The sequence below is a fragment of the Tamandua tetradactyla genome, chromosome 19 (assembly GCF_023851605.1).
Source record: "Tamandua tetradactyla isolate mTamTet1 chromosome 19, mTamTet1.pri, whole genome shotgun sequence".
Taxonomy (NCBI): domain Eukaryota; kingdom Metazoa; phylum Chordata; class Mammalia; order Pilosa; family Myrmecophagidae; genus Tamandua; species Tamandua tetradactyla.
This window is the reverse complement of record NC_135345.1, coordinates 6066934-6085032: the sequence shown is the minus strand read 5'-3', so window position 1 is coordinate 6085032 and position 18099 is coordinate 6066934. Positions and strand designations below refer to the sequence as shown.

At 38.0% G+C, this 18099-nt stretch overlaps 1 non-coding gene across 1 annotated transcript; it reads right to left on the bottom strand.

Annotated features, from left to right (window-relative positions):
• Positions 1–477: 477 nt before the first annotated feature.
• Positions 478–668, bottom strand: LOC143663820 (U2 spliceosomal RNA). The gene has a single exon (XR_013166199.1). It is a non-coding gene; the product is annotated as a U2 spliceosomal RNA (small nuclear RNA).
• Positions 669–18099: the final 17431 nt, after the last annotated feature.

The following is an 18099-nucleotide window of genomic DNA, read 5'->3' as shown; positions in this document are numbered from 1 at the left end:
GTATTTTGAAACTCTGACTGGTTTTATAATAGGACTGTGATAAATATATGTCCTCTTGCTGAATCGACCCCTTTAGTATTACAAAATAATCTTCTTTATCTCTTAATATTCTTTGCTCTGAAATCATTTTTGGACATGAATATAGCTGCTCCAAATTTCCTTTCATTAGTGTGAGCATGGCATATCTTTTCCATACTTTTGCTTTTAACCTATTTGTGTATCTAAAGTGTATATTTTAGGCAGCATATAATTGGGTCTTGCTGTTTTAAAATCCTATCTGTCCTATCTGACCATCTCTGTCTCTTAACTGGAATGTTTAGATCCCTTAAATATTATAATTATGAACAGCTTTAGGTTTAAATCTAAAATCTTCATGTTTGTTTACCTTGTCACATCTATTCTTTGTTTCCCTTTCCTTTATTTTTCTTTAACTTTGTTTTGTTTTGTTTTCTTTTATACATTTATTGTTCCCCCGAGAGGGGGTGCACCATTCCTGGAAGTAGTGCAATACCAGGTCGATGCGTGGAGTGGATGGAGCAAGCTCCTATTCCATCTCCTAATTCCAAAAATCCATTTAATATATTGTCCTCGGATAGAGGACGTATCAGATATTAAACTGATAAGAACAGATACTACACTTGATCTTAGCCAAAAGGCCGAGAAGCGATGTTTTGTTTTCTTTTTTCCCGAATGTTCATGACAGCTTTATTTGTAATAGTAAAGCAACTGGAATCAGCCCAAATGTGCTTCAGTAGGTAAATTGTTGAACAATTCTCTAATTTGTTTTTGATTTGAGTGTTTTTTTAAATCTATTTTTTCTCCTTTGCTGGATTATTAGCACTAACTCTGTTTTTATATTTTAGTTATTGTCTTAGGATTTATGGGTATACATATTAATTTTATCACTGTCTGTCCTCAAGTGATAATATGCCATTTCATGTATAATGTATGTATCTTTTTTTAACTTTTTTTATTGTGAAATATATACAAAAAAGTAATAAATTTCAGTATACATTTTTTTTTATTAATTAAAAAAAGAATTAACAAAACAATTAGAAATCATTCCAATCTACATGTACAATCAGTAATTCTTAATAACATCACATAGTTGCATATTCATCATTTCTTAGTACATTTGCATCGATTTAGAAAAAGAAATAAAAAGACAACATCAGTATACATTTTAACAAGTAATTATGGAACAGACTTCACAGTTTGGTATAGGTTATAGTTCCACAATTTTAGGTTCTTCCTTCTGGTGCGTCCAAGACATTGGCGAACTGACAGAAATGTCAATATATTGATTCAGCAGTCATACTCATTTGTTAAATTCTATCTTCTCTGTTATACTCCTTTTTAAATAATGTATATACCTAAAAGCTATATGTTTCAAAGTACATCGCAACAAATAGCTGTAGAACAGATTTCACAGTTTGGTATGGGTTACAGTTCCTCAATACTAGGTTTTTATTTCTAGCTGTTCAAAGGTACTGGAGGCTAAAAGAAATATCAGTAAAATGATTCAGCACTCATTTGTTAAACCCAGCTTTCTCTGTATAACTCCACCATCACCTCTGATCTGTCTTACAGTCTGTAGGGGTATTTGGGCTATGCCCATTATAACTTTTTTAATTGTATAGTATAACATATATACAAAGCAAAAAAAATAAAAAAGCAGTAGTTTTCAAAGCACTCTTCAAAAAGTGGTTACAGGGCGGGCCACAGTGGCTCAGCAGGCAAGAATGCTTGCCTGCCATGCCAGAGGACCTGGGTTCGATTCCTGGTGCCTGCCCATGTTAAAAAAAAAAAAGTGGTTACAGGATAGATCTCAGAGTTTGTTGTGGGCTGCCGTACCATCCTCTCATATTTTTCCTTCTAGCTGCTCGAGAATGTAGGAGGCTAGAGGGCTTAAATAGCATCACAGTCGACTTTTTTTTCCTTCTTTTTTTGTGAACATTAACATATATACAAAACTATAAGTTTCCAAGCACAGCACCACAATTAGTTGTAGAACATATTTCAGAGTTTGACATGGGTTACAATTTCACAATTTTAGGTTTTTGCTTCTACCTGCTCTAAGGTACTGGAGTCTAAAAGACATATCAGTGTAATGATTCAGCATTCATATTCATTTGTTAAGTCCTGTCTTTTATGTATAATTCCACCATTACCTTTGATCTTTCCAAACCTTTCCTTAGGGGTTATTTGGGCTATGGCAATTCTAAATTTTTGATGTTGGAAGGGTCTGCCACATTAATAATATGGGGTAGGGAGATGGAAGTATCTGATGTTCTGGAGTGGCTGGGCTAGGTTTCAGGACTTATCTGGACCAGGACCCATCTGGAGGTTGTAGGTTTCTGGAAAGTTACTCTAGTGTCTGGAACACTTGTGGAATCTTTTATGTTGCTGTAGGTGTTCTTTAGGATTGTCTGGAATGGTCCTGGCTGGGGGTTGGCAGGTTATGATAGATAGCAAGACATGTGATAGGTTGCATAAGAGCAACCTCCAGAGTAGCCTCTCAACTCTATTTGAACTCTCTCTGTCACTGATACTTTATTAATTACACTTCTTTCTCCCCTTGTAGTCAGATGTAATTGTTGATCCCATGGTGCCAGGTCTGGATTCATCCCTGGGAGTCCTCTCCCATGTCACCAGGGAGACTTTCACCCCTGGATATCATGTCCCAGGTAGGGGATAGGGCAATGCTTTCACTTGCGGAGTTGGGCTTAGAGAGACTGAGGCCACATCTGAGCACAACACAGGTCCTCCAGAAGTAACTCTTAGGCTTGCCTATGGGTAGTCTAAGCTTCTCCGCCCTACATAAGCTTCTCAAGAGTAAGCCTCATGATTGAGGGCATGGCCAATTGATATGAGTGTCCCTAAAGTTTGACACAGTATCAATGGATTCCCTGATGGTAGGTTTAATAGTTCCATAGTCTTTCTCCCCTCCCTCCAGGGACTTTGCCAGTACTTTTTGGTTATCTGCTTAATATACTCTAGGATGTTTCCAGGCGTTACAATAATCTATACAGGATTAAAGGACCTTTTTCTTATTCTGTGCTTCCTGTGTTTCAGTTGTTCAAATGAGCTATACAGATAGGTTGGATTAGATTATGCACTATACAAAATTTCATTTCCAGATCAAATAAACCTTTATTCCGTTGGTTTCAAAGAGTATGTGTGGTTCTAAAATATAGACATTGTCTTCCTTACCCCTGTGTTCTGAATTACTATAACCCCAACTTTTGTCTTTGTCCTTTTTTCTAAATGTCAGGTTATATTACATAAGACAGCCTTTCAAAATCCAAAAATAAAGATCACCACTCCGAACTTAATGTGTCTGCTCTAAAAGCTTACAATCTAGGCCTCTGTTTTCTTATAAGCATTTTCTAAAGGTGACCATACCATTGTTGCTTTTTTGTTACTGGCTTATTTTGTCTCACCAAATGTCCCACATGTTCATTCACATCGTTGCATGCCTCATGATGTTTCTTTTTGTAGCAGCCTTCTTTGTCTCTTATGATGTTTTTACATTTAAAGTCTATTTTGTCGGATATTAGTATAGCTACTCCAGCTTTCTTTTGGTTACAACTTGCGTGAAACTTCTTTTTCCATCCTTTCACTTTCAATCTGTTTGCATCTTTGTGTCTAAGATGAGTCTCTTGTAAGCAGCATATACCTGAATTATATTTCTTAATCCATTCTGCTGATCTGTATCTTTTAATTGCAAAATTTAGTCCATTAACATTCAAAGTTATTACTGAAAAGGCGTTTCGTGATTCCACATCTTACCTTTTTTATTTTATTTATCAGATCTATATATATTCTTTTCCCTCTTTCTCTTTGTATTCTTTAAATTACCCTTGGTGGTACTTTTCAATTTTGTGCCCTCCTCCAGCCCTCGTCTCCTTTTTTTTTCAGCTGGCAGAACTCCTTCTAGTATTTCTTCTAGGGCCAGTCTCCTGTTGACAAATTCTTTCAGGACTTCTTTGCCTGTGAAAACTTTAACCTCTCCCTTGGTTTTGAAGGACAGTTTGGCTGGGTTCAGAATTCTTGGCTGGAAGTCTTTCTCTTTCATGATCTTGAATATATTGTACCACTGCCTTCTCGCCTCCAGGGTGCTAGTTGAGTTGTCTGAATTCAGTCTTATTTGATTTCCCTTGTATGTATTAGATTGTTTTTCTCTTGCTGCTTTCAGGATTTTCTGCTTCTCTTCAACATTTGACAGACCGAATTGTATGTGCTGTGGTAAAGGCGTATTTGGATTTATTCTGTTTGGCATTCTTTGGGCTTCTTTGACTTGTATATTTATGTCCTTTACGAGGGTTGGAAAGCTTCCCCGCTGTATCCTTAACTACTCTACCTAGCCCTCTACTCCTCTCTTCTCCTTCTGGGACACCAGTGATTCTTATATTTCTGTGCTTTGTTTTGTCTGTCATTTCCCTGAGTTCCCATTCAATTTTTTTCCATCTTTTTTGCCATTTTCTGTTTTGAGTCTTCAAAGTCAATTATCCTGTCCTCTATATCACTTATTTTTTCTGTCTGTCTCTTCAAGTTTGGTGTTGTGTGCCTTTAGTATGTTTTTTATTTGGTCAGCAGAGTCTTTGATCTCTGTAATTTCTGCTGTTTTTCTATTTATTCTTTCAAATTCCTCTTTATGCTCTTCTACTCTCTTCTTGATCTCCTTTATGTCATTTGGTATCCCACATATTTTATTAAGTAGAGTTGTATGAACATCTTTGATTAGTTGTTCCAACATCTGTGTCTCCTCTAGTATTTTAATTTGGTCAATAGCAGGGCTTTATCTGTCTGCATTGTGATATACTTATTGATCTTCTGCTGTCTTCATTGCAGGTAAATATCTTGATTGATTTACTTTAGGAGTTGATTTCTTTTAGTAATCTAAGGCCTTGCGTTTGCAGGATGGTTGTACAACAGGGAGCAAAATGTGGGGTAGAACACTCAGTACGGTGATTTGTTTCAGGGCAGATGTGGGTGCAGGTTGGGGATGTTGTGGTGATGCTTGTGAATGTTGGCATCCGGCTGCCAGAGAGGATGTTGCTATGCAGGTGCACCAGTCTAGGGGTCATAACTCTGATGTGGGCTGGCCTAAGGCATGGGGCCCTTTGTGTGCATATATAGAGCAGTGGCAGCAGGTCAACATTACACCTCTGTAGATTGGGGGCAATGTGACCTGGCTGTGCAGGTTGGCATTTTCTCAGAGGTGGGAAGTGAGACTGAGGGCTATGCACATGTGCGGTACTAGGACTGCTTTTAAGTGCGATTCCCAGAGCTGAATGATGTGATTGGGAGCCTGTGCGCATGCACGGGCCTAGGAGTGCTGTAAATGAATGTGCTGGACTCAGGGAGGGTGGGGTGAGGCTGTGCGACATTATGGGCTGGGGGTGGGGGTAGTCTAGATATGGGGGTTAGTGCCCACAACCTTCATGCACTGGCAACAGCCTGCAGTGAACAAGGAGGGGGAGGTAGTGCTTGAGAGGGGTGCAGGAGAGGTGGGTTGGGCTGCACTTGGGGTGGAGGTGTGGGGCAGGTACGTGCACTGGGGGCTTGTGGGGGTGCCTGGAGTTGTGGGGAATGGGAGCTGGTGACAGGGTTCAGGCGCATGTGGTGTGGGGTGAGTCGCTGGTCATGGGGCTGCACTGGTGAGGGTAGTGCACCCAAGGAACACAGCCTGGCTTACTTCCTAGTCCCATGTTCCTGTCTGTGCACTCCTGCTGGCTCTGTGCCTCTGTGCCAGGCTCCAACTTTCTGCCTCTCAGTTCCTCGGCCTCTGCAACCAGAGCTGCCACATGTGGTGCAGAAGGCTCTCTCAGATCAGCCACACTCCCAAATTGCCACTCTCCTGTCCCTTCTATAACTTTTCCATGGGGCAGGGCAAATCTGGAGCTACTCTAGTTGGCCATCTTCCTGGAAGTCTATATGTATTTTTTTTAATGTATCTTTTTTTCATCACACAGCTGTATATTCATCATCATGATCATTTCTTAGAACATTTGCATCAATTCAGAAAAAATAAAAAGAGAACAGAAAAAAATGCATGCATACCATACCCCTTACCCTCTCCCTTTCATTGATCACACTAGCATTTCAAGCTACTACATTTATCTTAACATTTGTTCCCCTGTTATTTTATTTTTAATCCATATGTTTTACTTGTCTGTTGGTAAGGTAGCTAAAAGGAGCATCAGACACAAGATTTTCACAACCATGCAGTAACATTGCAAAAGCTATATCACTATACAGTTATTTTCTAGAAACATGGCTACTGGAACACAGCTCTGCATTTTCAGGCAGTTCCCTCCAGTCTCTCCATTACACCTTAACTTAAAAGGTGATATCTATATACTGCATAAGAATAACCTCCAGGATAACCTCTCAACTCTGTTTCGAATCTCTCAGCCATTGACACTTTATTTTGTCTCATTTCTCTCTTCCCCCTTTTGGTAGAGAAGCTTTTCTCAATCCCTTGATGCTGTGTCCCAGCTCATTCTAGGATTTCTGTCCCATGTTGCCAGGAAGGTCCACACCCCTGGGAGTCACATCCCATGTAGAGGGGAATGCAATGAGTTTGCTTATTGGGTTGGCTGAGAGAGAGAGGCCACAACTGAACAACCAAAGAGGTTCTCTTGGAGGTGACTCTTAGGCCTAATTTTAAGTAGGCTTAGCCTATCCTTTGCGGGGTTAAGTTTCATATGAACAAACCACAAGATTGGGGGCTTAGCCTATTGCTTTGGTTGTCCCCATTACTTGTGAGAATATGAAGAATTTTCGACTTGGGGAAGCTGAATTTTCCCTCCTTTCTCATCATTTCCCCAAGGGGACTTTGCAAAATACTTTTTTATTCACTGTTCAAATCACTCTGAAATTTATCAGTACATCACTTTGGATAAACCTACAAAATCTCATGCCCTATTCAAGGTTCCATGTACTATGGTATTCAGTTGAGCTGTCCACATTATTTTGTACCAAATAATCATTTTTTGCTTTAGTCTCACATATAAGTTAAAGTTTTAAAATATTAATTACCATCTATTTTCCATACCTTGCAGTATTGACATTCCTTTGCTCTTCCTCATGCACAAACGTTTTTAGATTTGCACATTTAGTCACTATCATTACATACTCTAGGCATTCCTAGATTAACCGTCTCAGTCTTTATTGTCTGTCTTTCCTTCTCATTTCGTTTGCACCCCCAGGCCTCCTCCATCATTCTCACATGCAGCTTCATTCACTGTTTTAACATAATTACATTACAGTTAGGTAGTATTGTGCTGTCCATTTCTGAGTTTTTATATTCAGTCCTGTTGCACAATCTGTATCCCTTCAGCTCCAATTACCCAATATCTTACCCTGTTTCTATCTCCTGATGGTCTCTGTTACCCACTGAAATTCTCCAAGTTCATTCACTAATGTCAGTTCATATCAGTGAGAACATACAGTATTTGTCCTTTTGTTTCTGGCTAATCTCACTCAGCATAATGTCCTTAAGGTCCATCCATGTTGTTACATGCTTCATAACTTTATTCTGTCTTACAGCTGCATAATATTCTTTCGTATGTATATACCAGAGCTTGCTTAGCCACTCGTCTCCTGATGGACATTTGGACTGTTTCCCTCTCTTGGCAATTGTAAATAATGCTGCTATAAACATTGGTGTGCAAATGTCCGTTTGTGTCCTTGCCCTCATGTCCTCTGAGTAGATACCTAGTAATGGTATTGCCGGGTCATATGGCAATTCTGTACTTAGCTTCCTGAGGAACCGCCAAACTGCCTTCCACAGCGGTTGTAACATTTGACATTCCCACCAACAATGGATAAGTGTTCCTCTTTCTCCACATCCTCTCCAGCACTTGTTGTTTTCTGTTTTATTGCTAAAGGCCGTTCTGGTGAGTGTGAGATAATATCTCATTGTGGTTTTGATTTGCATTTCCCTAATAGCCAGGGAAGTTGAGCATCTTTTCATGTGCCTTTTGGCCATTTGTATTTCCTCTTCTGAGAAGTGTCTGTTCATGTCTTTTGTCCATTTGTAATTGGGTTGTCTATCTTTCTGTTGTTGAGTTGAACAATTGCTTTATCCAATGTATCGTTTCCAAATATTGACTCCCATTGTGTTTGCTGTCTTTTTACTTTCTTGACAAAATTCTTTGATTCACAAAAGTGTTTCATTTTGAGAACTTCCCATTTCTCAGTTTCTTTCTTCAGAGAAAAGAAGAAACACCTCGTGGCTTGGGTGTATGATCTAGGAAACCACCTCCTATTATAAGATTTGCAAGATATCTCCTTACATTTTCTTCTAAAAGTTTTATGGTATTGCATCTAATGTTCAGGTCTTTGATCTATTTTGAGTTAATTTTTGTATAGGGTGTGAGATATGGATCCTCTTTCATTCTTTTACATGTGGATAATCAGTTCTTTAGGCACTATTTATTGAAGAGATTGTTCTGTCCCAGGTGATTTGGCTTGACTGCCTTATCAAAGATCAATTGTCCATAGATGAGAGGGTCTGTATCTGAACACTGCTTTTTATTCCATTGGTCAGTATATCTATCTTTATGCCAGTACCATGCTGTATTGACCACTGTAGCTTCACAATACACCTTAAAGTCAGGTAGCGTGAGGCCTCCGACTTCATTTTTCTTTCTGAGGATATTTTTAGCTATTCCGGGCAAACTGCCCGTCCAGATAAGTTTGGTTATTGGGTTTTCTATTTCTGAAAAGTAAGTTTTTGGGATTTTAATTAGTATTGCATTGAATCTATAAATCAATTTAGGTAGAACTGACATCTTAACCTTAGTCTTCCAGTCATTGAACACTATATGCCCTTCCATGTATTTAGGTCTCTTGTGATTTCTTTTAGCAATTTCTTATAGTTTTCTCTGTGGAGATCTTTTGTATTCTTGCTTAAATTTATTCCTAAATATTTTATTCTTTAGGTGGCAGTTGTAACTGGAATTTTTTTATTGATTTCCCTCTCAGATTCCTCATTACTAGTGTATATAAACACTACAGATTTTTGAGTGTTGATCTTGTAACCTACCACTTTGCTGTATACATTTATTAGTTCTGGTAGTTTTGCTGTGGATTTGTCAAGGTTTTTGACGTGTAGTATATCATCTGCAAACAGTGAGAGTTTTACTTTGTCCTTTCCAATTTTGATGCCTTGTATTTCTTTTCTTGTCTAATTGCTCTGGCTAGAACTTCCAATACAGTGTTGAATAACAATGGTGATAGTGGACATCCTTGTCTTGTTCTTGATTTTTTTTTTTTTTAACGGAAAAAAAAAAGAAATTAACACAACATTTAGAAATCATACCATTCTACATATGCAATCAGTAATTCTTAACATCATCACATAGATGCATGATCATCGTTTCTTAGTACATTTGCATCGATTAGAGGAACTAGCAACACAACAGAAAAAGATATAGAATGTTAATATAGAGAAAAGAATAAAAGTAGTAATAATAGTAAAAAAAAACAAAAAAAACCCTATAGCTCAGATGCAGCTTCATTCAGTGTTTTAACATGATTAGTTTACAATTAGGTATTATTGTGCTGTCCATTTTTGAGTTTTTGTATCTAGTCCTGTTGCACAGTCTGTATCCCTTCAGCTCCAATTACCCATTATCTTACCCTGTTTCTAACTCCTGCTGGACTCTGTTACCAATGACATATTTCAAGTTTATTCTCGAATGTCCGTTCACATCAGTGGGACCATACATTATTTGTCCTTTAGTTTTTGGCTGGACTCACTCAGCATAATATTCTCTAGATCCATCCATGTTATTACATGCTTCATAAGTTTATCTTGTCTTAAAGCTGCATAATATTCCATCGTATGTATATACCACAGTTTGTTTAGCCATTCTTCTGTTGATGGAGATTTTGGCTGTTTCCATCTCTTTGCAATTGTAAATAACGCTGCTATAAACATTGGTGTGCAAATGTCCGTTTGTGTCTTTGCCCTTAAGTCTTTTGAGTAGATACCTAGCAATGGTATTGCTGGGTCGTACGGCAATTCTATATTCAGCTTTTTGAGGAACCGCCAAACTGCCTTCCACAGTGGTTGCACCATTGTTCTTGATCTTATGGGGAATGTTTGCAGTTTTTTCCCATTGAGGATGATGTTAGCTGTGGGTTTTTCATATATTCCCTTTATCATTTGAGGAAGTTCCCTTCTATTCCTATCCTTTGAAGTGTTTTCAACAAGAAAGGATGTTGAATTTTGTCAGATGTCTTTTCTGTATCAGTCGAGATAATCATGTGGTTGTTATGCTTTGATTTGTTGACATGATGTATTACATTAATTGATTTTCTCATGTTGAACCATCCTTGCATACCTGGGATGAATCCTACTTGGTCATGGTGTGTAATTCTTTATTTTCTACTGGATTCGATTTGCAAGACTTTTGTTGAGGATTTTTGCATCTGTGTTCATTAGAGAGATTGGTCTGTAGTTTTCTTGTAATATCTTTGCCTGGCTTTGGTATGAGGGTGTGTTGGCTTCGTAGAATGCGTTAGGTAGCCTTCCTTCCTCTTCAGTTTTTTGGAAGAGTTTGTGCAGGATTGGTACTAATTCTTTCTTGAATGTTTGTTAGAATTCACATGTGAAGCCATCTGGTCCTGGACTTTTCTTTTGGGGGAGCTTCTTTTTTTTTTTTTTTCACTTTTTTTAAATACCAAAAAACACAAAACAAACGCAAACATTCCTATTTTGATCATTCCATTCTACATGTATAATCAATAATTCACAATATCACATAATTGCATATTTATCATCATAATAATTTCTTAACATTTGCATCTATTCAGAAAAAGAAATAAAATGAAAACAGAAAAAAAATTATACATAGCATACCCCTTACCCCTCCCTTTCATCACTAACATTTCAAACTAAATTTATTTTAACATTTGTTCCCCCTATTATTTATTTTTATTCCATATGTTCTACTTGTCTGTTGACAAGGTAGATAAAAGGAGCATCAGACACAAGGTTTTCACAATCACATAGTCACATTGTGAAAGCTATATCATTATTCAATCATCATTGAGAAACATGGCTACTGGAACACAGCTCTACATTTTCAGGCAGTTCCCTCCAGCCCTTCCATTACATCTTGAATAACAGGATGATATCTACTTGCTGCATAAGAATAACCTCCAGGATAACCTCTGGACTCTGTTTGGAATCTCTCAGCCATCGACACTTTGTCTCATTTCCCTCTTCCCCCTTTTGGTTGAGAAGGTTTTCTCAATCCCTTGATGCTAAGTCTCAGCTCATTGTGGGGTTTTTCTCAATCCCTTGATGCTGAGTCTCTGTTCATTCCAAGATCTTTGTCCCATGTTGCCAGGAAGGTCCACACCCCTGGGAGTCATGTCCCACGTAGAGAGGGGTAGGGTGGTGAGACTGCTCGTTGTGTTGGCTGGAGAGAGGGGCCACCTCTGAGCAACAAAAGAGGCTCTCTTGGGTGTGACGCTTAGGCCTAATTTTAAGTAGGCTTGACCTATCCTTTGTGGGGTTAAGTTTCATATGAACAAACCCCAAGACTGGGGGCTCAGCCTATAGCTTTGGTTGTCCACACTGCTTGTGAGACTATCAAGAATTCAACTTGGGGAAGTTGAATTTCTCCCTGATCTCACCATTCTTTGCAAATACTTTTCCACTCACTGATCACATTACTCTGGGATTCATCGGGGCATCACTCTGGACAAACCAATAAAATCTCATGTTCTACCCAAGGTTCCAAGTACTTATGGTGTTCGTCCCAGGTATGCAAGAAGGGTTCAACATGAGAAAATCAATTAATGTAATAACACCAGAACAACAAATCAAAGCAGATAAACTACATGATCATCAGGATTGATGCAGAAAAGGCATTTGACAAAACTCAACATCCTTTCTTTTTGAAAACACTTCAAAGAATAGGAATAGAAGGAAACTTCCTTAACATAATAAAGGGAATATATGAAAAACCCACAGCTAACATCATCCTCAACATGGAAAAACTGAAAATTTTCCTTCCTAAGATCAGGAACAAGACAAGGATGTCCACTGTCATCATTGTTATACAACATTGTGTCGGAAGTTCTAGCCAGAGCAGTTAGACAAGAAAAAGAAATACAAGGCATCAGTACTTGAAAGGAAGAAGTAGAACTCTGTTTGCAGATGATATGATACTGTATGTCGAAAACCATGAAAAATTCACAACAAAGCTCGAACTAATAAATGAGTACAGCAAAGTGGCAGCTTACAAGATCAACACTTAAAAATCTGTTGTGTTTCTATACACTAGTAATGAACAAACAGAGTGAGATCAAGAAAAAATTCCATTTGTAATTGCCACTAAAAGAATAAAATATTTAGTAATAAACTTAACTAAATATGATACAAAAGACCTCTACAGAGAAAACTACAAGAACTTGTCAAAAGAAATCACAGAAGGCCTAAATAAATGGAAGGTCATACCATGTTCATCGATTGGAATACTAAATATAATTAAGATGTCAGTTCTACCTAAATTGATTTATAGATTCAATGCAATACCAATCAAAATCCAAAAACCTTACATTTCAGAAATAGAAAAAGCAATAACCATATTTACTTCATGGGCAGGGTGCCCCAAATAGCTAAAAATATCCTGAGGAAGAAAAATGAAGTCAGAGGTCTCATGCTACCTAACTTTAAGGCATATTACGAAGCTACAGTGGACAAAACAGCATGGTACTGGAATAAAGATAGATATAATAGCCAATGGAATCGAATAGAGTGTTCAGATATAGACCCTCTCATCTATGGGCAATTGATCTTTGATAATGCAGTCAGGCCAGCACACCTGGGACAGAACAGTCTCTTCAATAAATGATGCCTGGAGAACTGGATATCCACATGCAAAAGAGTGAAAGAGAATCCATATCTCACACCCTATACAAAAATTAACTCAAAATGGGTCAAAGACCTAAACATTAGATGTAATACCATAAAACTTTTAGAAGAAAATGTAGAGGTATCTTATAAATCTTATAATAGGGAACAGTTTCCTAGACCTTATACCCATGGCATGAGCACTGAAGTAAGAAATAAATAAATGGGAACGCCTCAAAATTAAACACTTTTGCACATCAAAGAACTTCGTCAAGAAAGTAAAAGGACAGCCTATGCAATGGGAGACAGTATTTGGAAACGATATGTTAGATAAAGGTCTAGTATCCAGAATATGTAAAGAGATTGTTCAACTCAGCAACAAACAGACAGACAATCCAGTTACAGAACCGACCAAAGACTTGAATAAGCCCTTCTCAGACGAGGAAATTCAAATGGCCACAAGGCACGGTGAAAAGATGCTCAACTTCCCTGGCTATTAGAGAAATGCAAATCAAAACCACAATGAGATATCATCTCACACCACCAGAATGGCCATTATCAATAAAACAGAAAACGACAGTTGCTGGAGAGGATGTGGAAAAGAGGCACACTTATCCATTGTTGGTTGGAATGTCAAATGGTACAGCCGCTGTGGAAGGCAGTTTGGCAGTTCCTCAGGAAGCTCAATGTAGAATTGTCATATGACCAAGTGATACCATTGTTAGGTATCTACTCAGCGGACATGAGGGCAAGGGCACAAACAGACATTTGCACACCAGTGTTTATAGCAGCATTATGTTCAATCTCAAGGAGATGGAAACAGCCAAAATGTCCATCAACAGATGAGTGGCTATACAAATATTGTGGTATATACATACAATGGAACATTATGCAATTATCCTAAGACAGAATAAAGTTATGAAGTATGTAACAACATGGATGGGCCTTAAGGACATTATGCAGAGTGCTATTTGCCAGAAACAAAAGGACAGATACTGTATGGCCTTAACTGATACGAACTAACATTAGTGAATAAATGTGGAAAATTTCATTGATGACAGAGACCATCAGGAGATAGAATAGAGTATGATATTAGGTAATTTGAGCTGAAGGGATACAGATTGCACAACAGGACTGATTGTTTAAACCCAGAAATGGATAGCACAATACTACCTAAGTGTAATAAAATTATGTTAAAACACTGAATGAAGCTAAATGTTAGAATGATAGAGGGAGGAGGGCTGAGGGCACAAATGAAATCAGAAAGAAAGATGCTAAAGACTGTGATGGTATAATGCAGGAATGCCTAGAGTGTATAGTGAAAGTGACTAAATGTGCAAATTTTAAAATGTTTTTGCATGAGGAAGAATATAGGAATGTCATTACTTCAGGGTGTTGAAAAATGATAGTAATTAATATTTTAAAATTTCAACTTATGTTTGAGACTAAAGCAAAAAACGTTTATTTAGTACAAAATTTATATTTTGACTTCTGCATTTCCTAACGTAACTTACGTAGACGGCTTAATTGAGCACCCTAAGTACATGGAACCTTGAGTAGGCCATGAAATTTCATTGGTATGTCTGGTGTGATGCCCCAATAAATTCCAGAGTGATTTGACAGTGAATAAAGTAGTATTTGCAAAGTCCCCTTCGGGGAATGGTGAGAAAGGGGGAAAATTCAACTTCCCCAAGTTGAATTCTTAATATTCTCACAATCAGTGTGGACAACCAAAGCTATAAGTTGAGCCCCCAATCTTGGGGTTCGTTTATATGAAACTTAACCCCACAAAGGATAGGTCAAGCCTACTTAGAATTAGGCCTAAGAGATACCCCTAGGAGAACCTCTTTTTTTGCTCAAATGTGGCCTCTCTCTCCAGCCAAGACAGCAAGAAAACTCACTGCCCTCCCCCTGTCTACGTGGGACTGACTCTGAGGAGTGTGGCCCTTCCTGGCAACGTGGGACAGAAATCCTAGAATGTTGAGACTCAGCATCGAGGGATTGAGATAACCCCTGGAATGAGCTGAGACTCAACATCAGGGGATTCAGAAAACCTTCTCAACCCAAAGGTGGAAGACCGAAATGAGACAAAATGAAGTGTCAATGGCTGAGAGATTCCAAACAGAGTTGAGAGGTTACCCTGGAGGGTATTCCTACACATTAAATAGATATCACCTTGTTAGTGAAGTTGTAATGAAGGGGTTGGAGGGAACTGCCTGAAAATGTAGAGCTGTTTTCCAGTAGCCATGTTTATTGAAGATGATTGTTTCATGATATAGCTTTCACAGTTGTGACTGTGTGATTGTGAAAACCTTGTTTCTGATGGTCCTTTTATCTGTTACGAACAGATGAGCAAAACATATGGAATAAAAATAAATAATAGGGGAACAATTGTTAAAATAAACTTAGATTGAAATGCTAGTGATCAGTGAAAGGAAGGGGTAATGATATGTACGAATTTTTTTCTGTTGTCTTTTGATTTCTTTTTCTGAATTGTTGCAAATATTCTAAGAAATGATCATGATGATGAATATGCATGTATGTGATGATATTGTGCATTACTGATTATACATTTAGAATGGAAAATAAAATAAATTTTGTAGCAAATAAACAGTTTTTCCTTGTCACACATACATTAAAATTTTAAAATATCAATTACCATCTGTTTTCAACACCATGCATTATTTACATACCTTTGTTCTTCCTCATGCAGAAATATATTTCAATTTATGCATTTAGTCACTATCATTATACACTCTAGGCATTCCAAAATTATACCATCTCAGTCTTTATTGTCTGTCTTTCCTTCTCATTTCATTTGTGCCCCCAGGCCTCCTCCCTCTATCATTCTCACATTCAGCTTCATTCAGTGTTCTAACATTATTGTTCTACAGTTCGCTTGTGTTGTGGTACCCATTTCTGAATTTTTATGGTCAATCCTGTTGCACAATCTGTATCCCTTCAGCTCCATTTACCCAATATCTACCCTATTTCTATCTCCTGATGGTCTCTGTTACCAATTGAAATTCTCCATGTTCATTCGCTAATATCAGTTCATGACAGTGAGACCATACAGTATTTCTCCTTTTGTTTCTGGCTAATCTCACTCATCATAATGTCCTTAAGGTCCATCCATGTTGTTACATGCTTCATTACTTTATTCTGCTTTACAGCTGCATAATATCCCATCACATGTATATACCAGAGCTTGCTTAGCCACTCATCTGTTGATGGACTTTTTGGCTGTTTCAGTTTCTTGGCAATTGTAAATAATGCTGCTGTAAACGTTGCTGTGTAAATGTCCGTTTGTGTCCTTGCCCTCATGTCCTCTGAGTATTGCCAGATCAGTCGGCAATTCTATACTTATCTTCCTGAGGAACCGCCAAACTGCCTTCCACAGTGGTTGTACCATTTGACATTCCCACCAACAGTGGATGAGTGTGCCTGTTTCTCCACATCCTCTTCAGCACTTGTCATTTTCTGTTTTATTGCTAATGGCCATTCTGGTGAGTGTGAGATGATATCTCATTGTAGTTTTGATTTGCATTTTCCTAATTGCCAGGGAAGATGAACATCTTTTCAAGTGCTTTGGCCATTTGTATATCCTCTCCTGAGAAGTGTCTGTTCATGTCTTTTGGCCATTTTGTAATTGGGTTATCTGTCTTTTTGTTGTCCAGTTGAACGGTCTGTATATATTCTGGATACTTGACCTTTATCTGATATATCGTTTCCAAATATTGTCTTCCGTTTTGTAGGCTGTCTTTTACTTTCTTGATGAAGATCCTTGATACATAAAAGTGTTTAATTTTGAGGAGTTCCCATTCATTTATTTATTTCTTCAATGTTTGTCCTTTGGGTATAATGTCTAGGAAACCTCCTCCTATTATAACACTGATAAGATATTTCCCTGCCTTCTCTTCTAAAAGTTTTATGGTCTTAGATCTCATGTTCAGATCTTTGATCCATTTTGAATTAATTTTTGTATAAGGTCTGAAATGTGGATGCTCTTTCATTCTTTTACATATGAAGAGACTGTTCTGTCCCAAGTTAGTTGGCTTGACTGCCATATCAAAGATCAATTGTCCATTGATGAGATGTTCTATATTTGAACACTCTGTTCGATTCCATTGGTCAGTATATCTGTCTTTATGCTAGTACCATGTTGTTTTGCCCAGTGTAGCTTCGTAATATGCCTTAAAGTCAGGTAGTGTGAGATCTCAGACTTGTATTTCCTTGTTCTGACTGATTGCTGTAGCTGAAACTTCTAGCACAATGCTGAATAAGTGTGGTGACAGTGGCCATCCTTGTCTCGTTCCTGATCTTATAGTGAGCTCTTTTAGTCTCTCTCCATTGAGTATGATGCTGGTGTGCTGATTTGAAAAGGTTTATGCACCTTAGAAAAGCAATAATGTAATCCAATCAACCTTGTGGGCGCAATGGTTTCTTCCAATCCTCATTTAATAGTGTATGTTGGAAACTTTTGTTAACTTATTTCCTTGGAGATGTGACTCAATCAACTGTGGGTGTTAAACTTGATGAGGTAGATATATGTCTCCACCCATCCAGGTAAGTTTTGATTGGTTTTTCTGGAATCCTTTATTAGAAGAAGCACTTTGTAAGAATCTGGAGAACAAGAGAGAAAGCCATGAGATTCTGAGAGAAAACACAACACAACAGAGCAATGAAGCAGAGAGTCCACCAGCCAGCGATTTTTGGAGATGAAGAAAACACCTCCAAGTGAACTTCATGAAACAAGAGACCTGGAGCGGAAGCCAGGAGATGTTTCCATGTTCACCATGCTCCTTTCCATATGAGAAGGAACCCCCCAATTGTGTTCTCCATGTACCTTTCTAAATGATAAAGACACCCTGACTGTGTTTGCCGTGTGCCTTTCCACTTGAGAGAGAAATCTGAACTTCTTTGGCTTTCTTGAATCAAGGTATCATTACTTGGATGCCTTAGATTGGACATTTCTATAGACTTGCTTTAATTGTGACATTTTCTGGCCTTGGAACTGTGAACTTTTAAACTTATTAAATCCTCCTTTTTGAAAAGTAATTCCATTTCTGGTATAATGCATTCCCACAGCTAGCAAACTAGAGCAGCTGGCTATCATAATTGAGGTAGTTATCTTTGATTCCTATCTTTTGGAGTGTTTTTATCAGAAAAGAATGCTGAATTGTGTTGAATGCTTTTTCAGCATTAATCAAGATGAT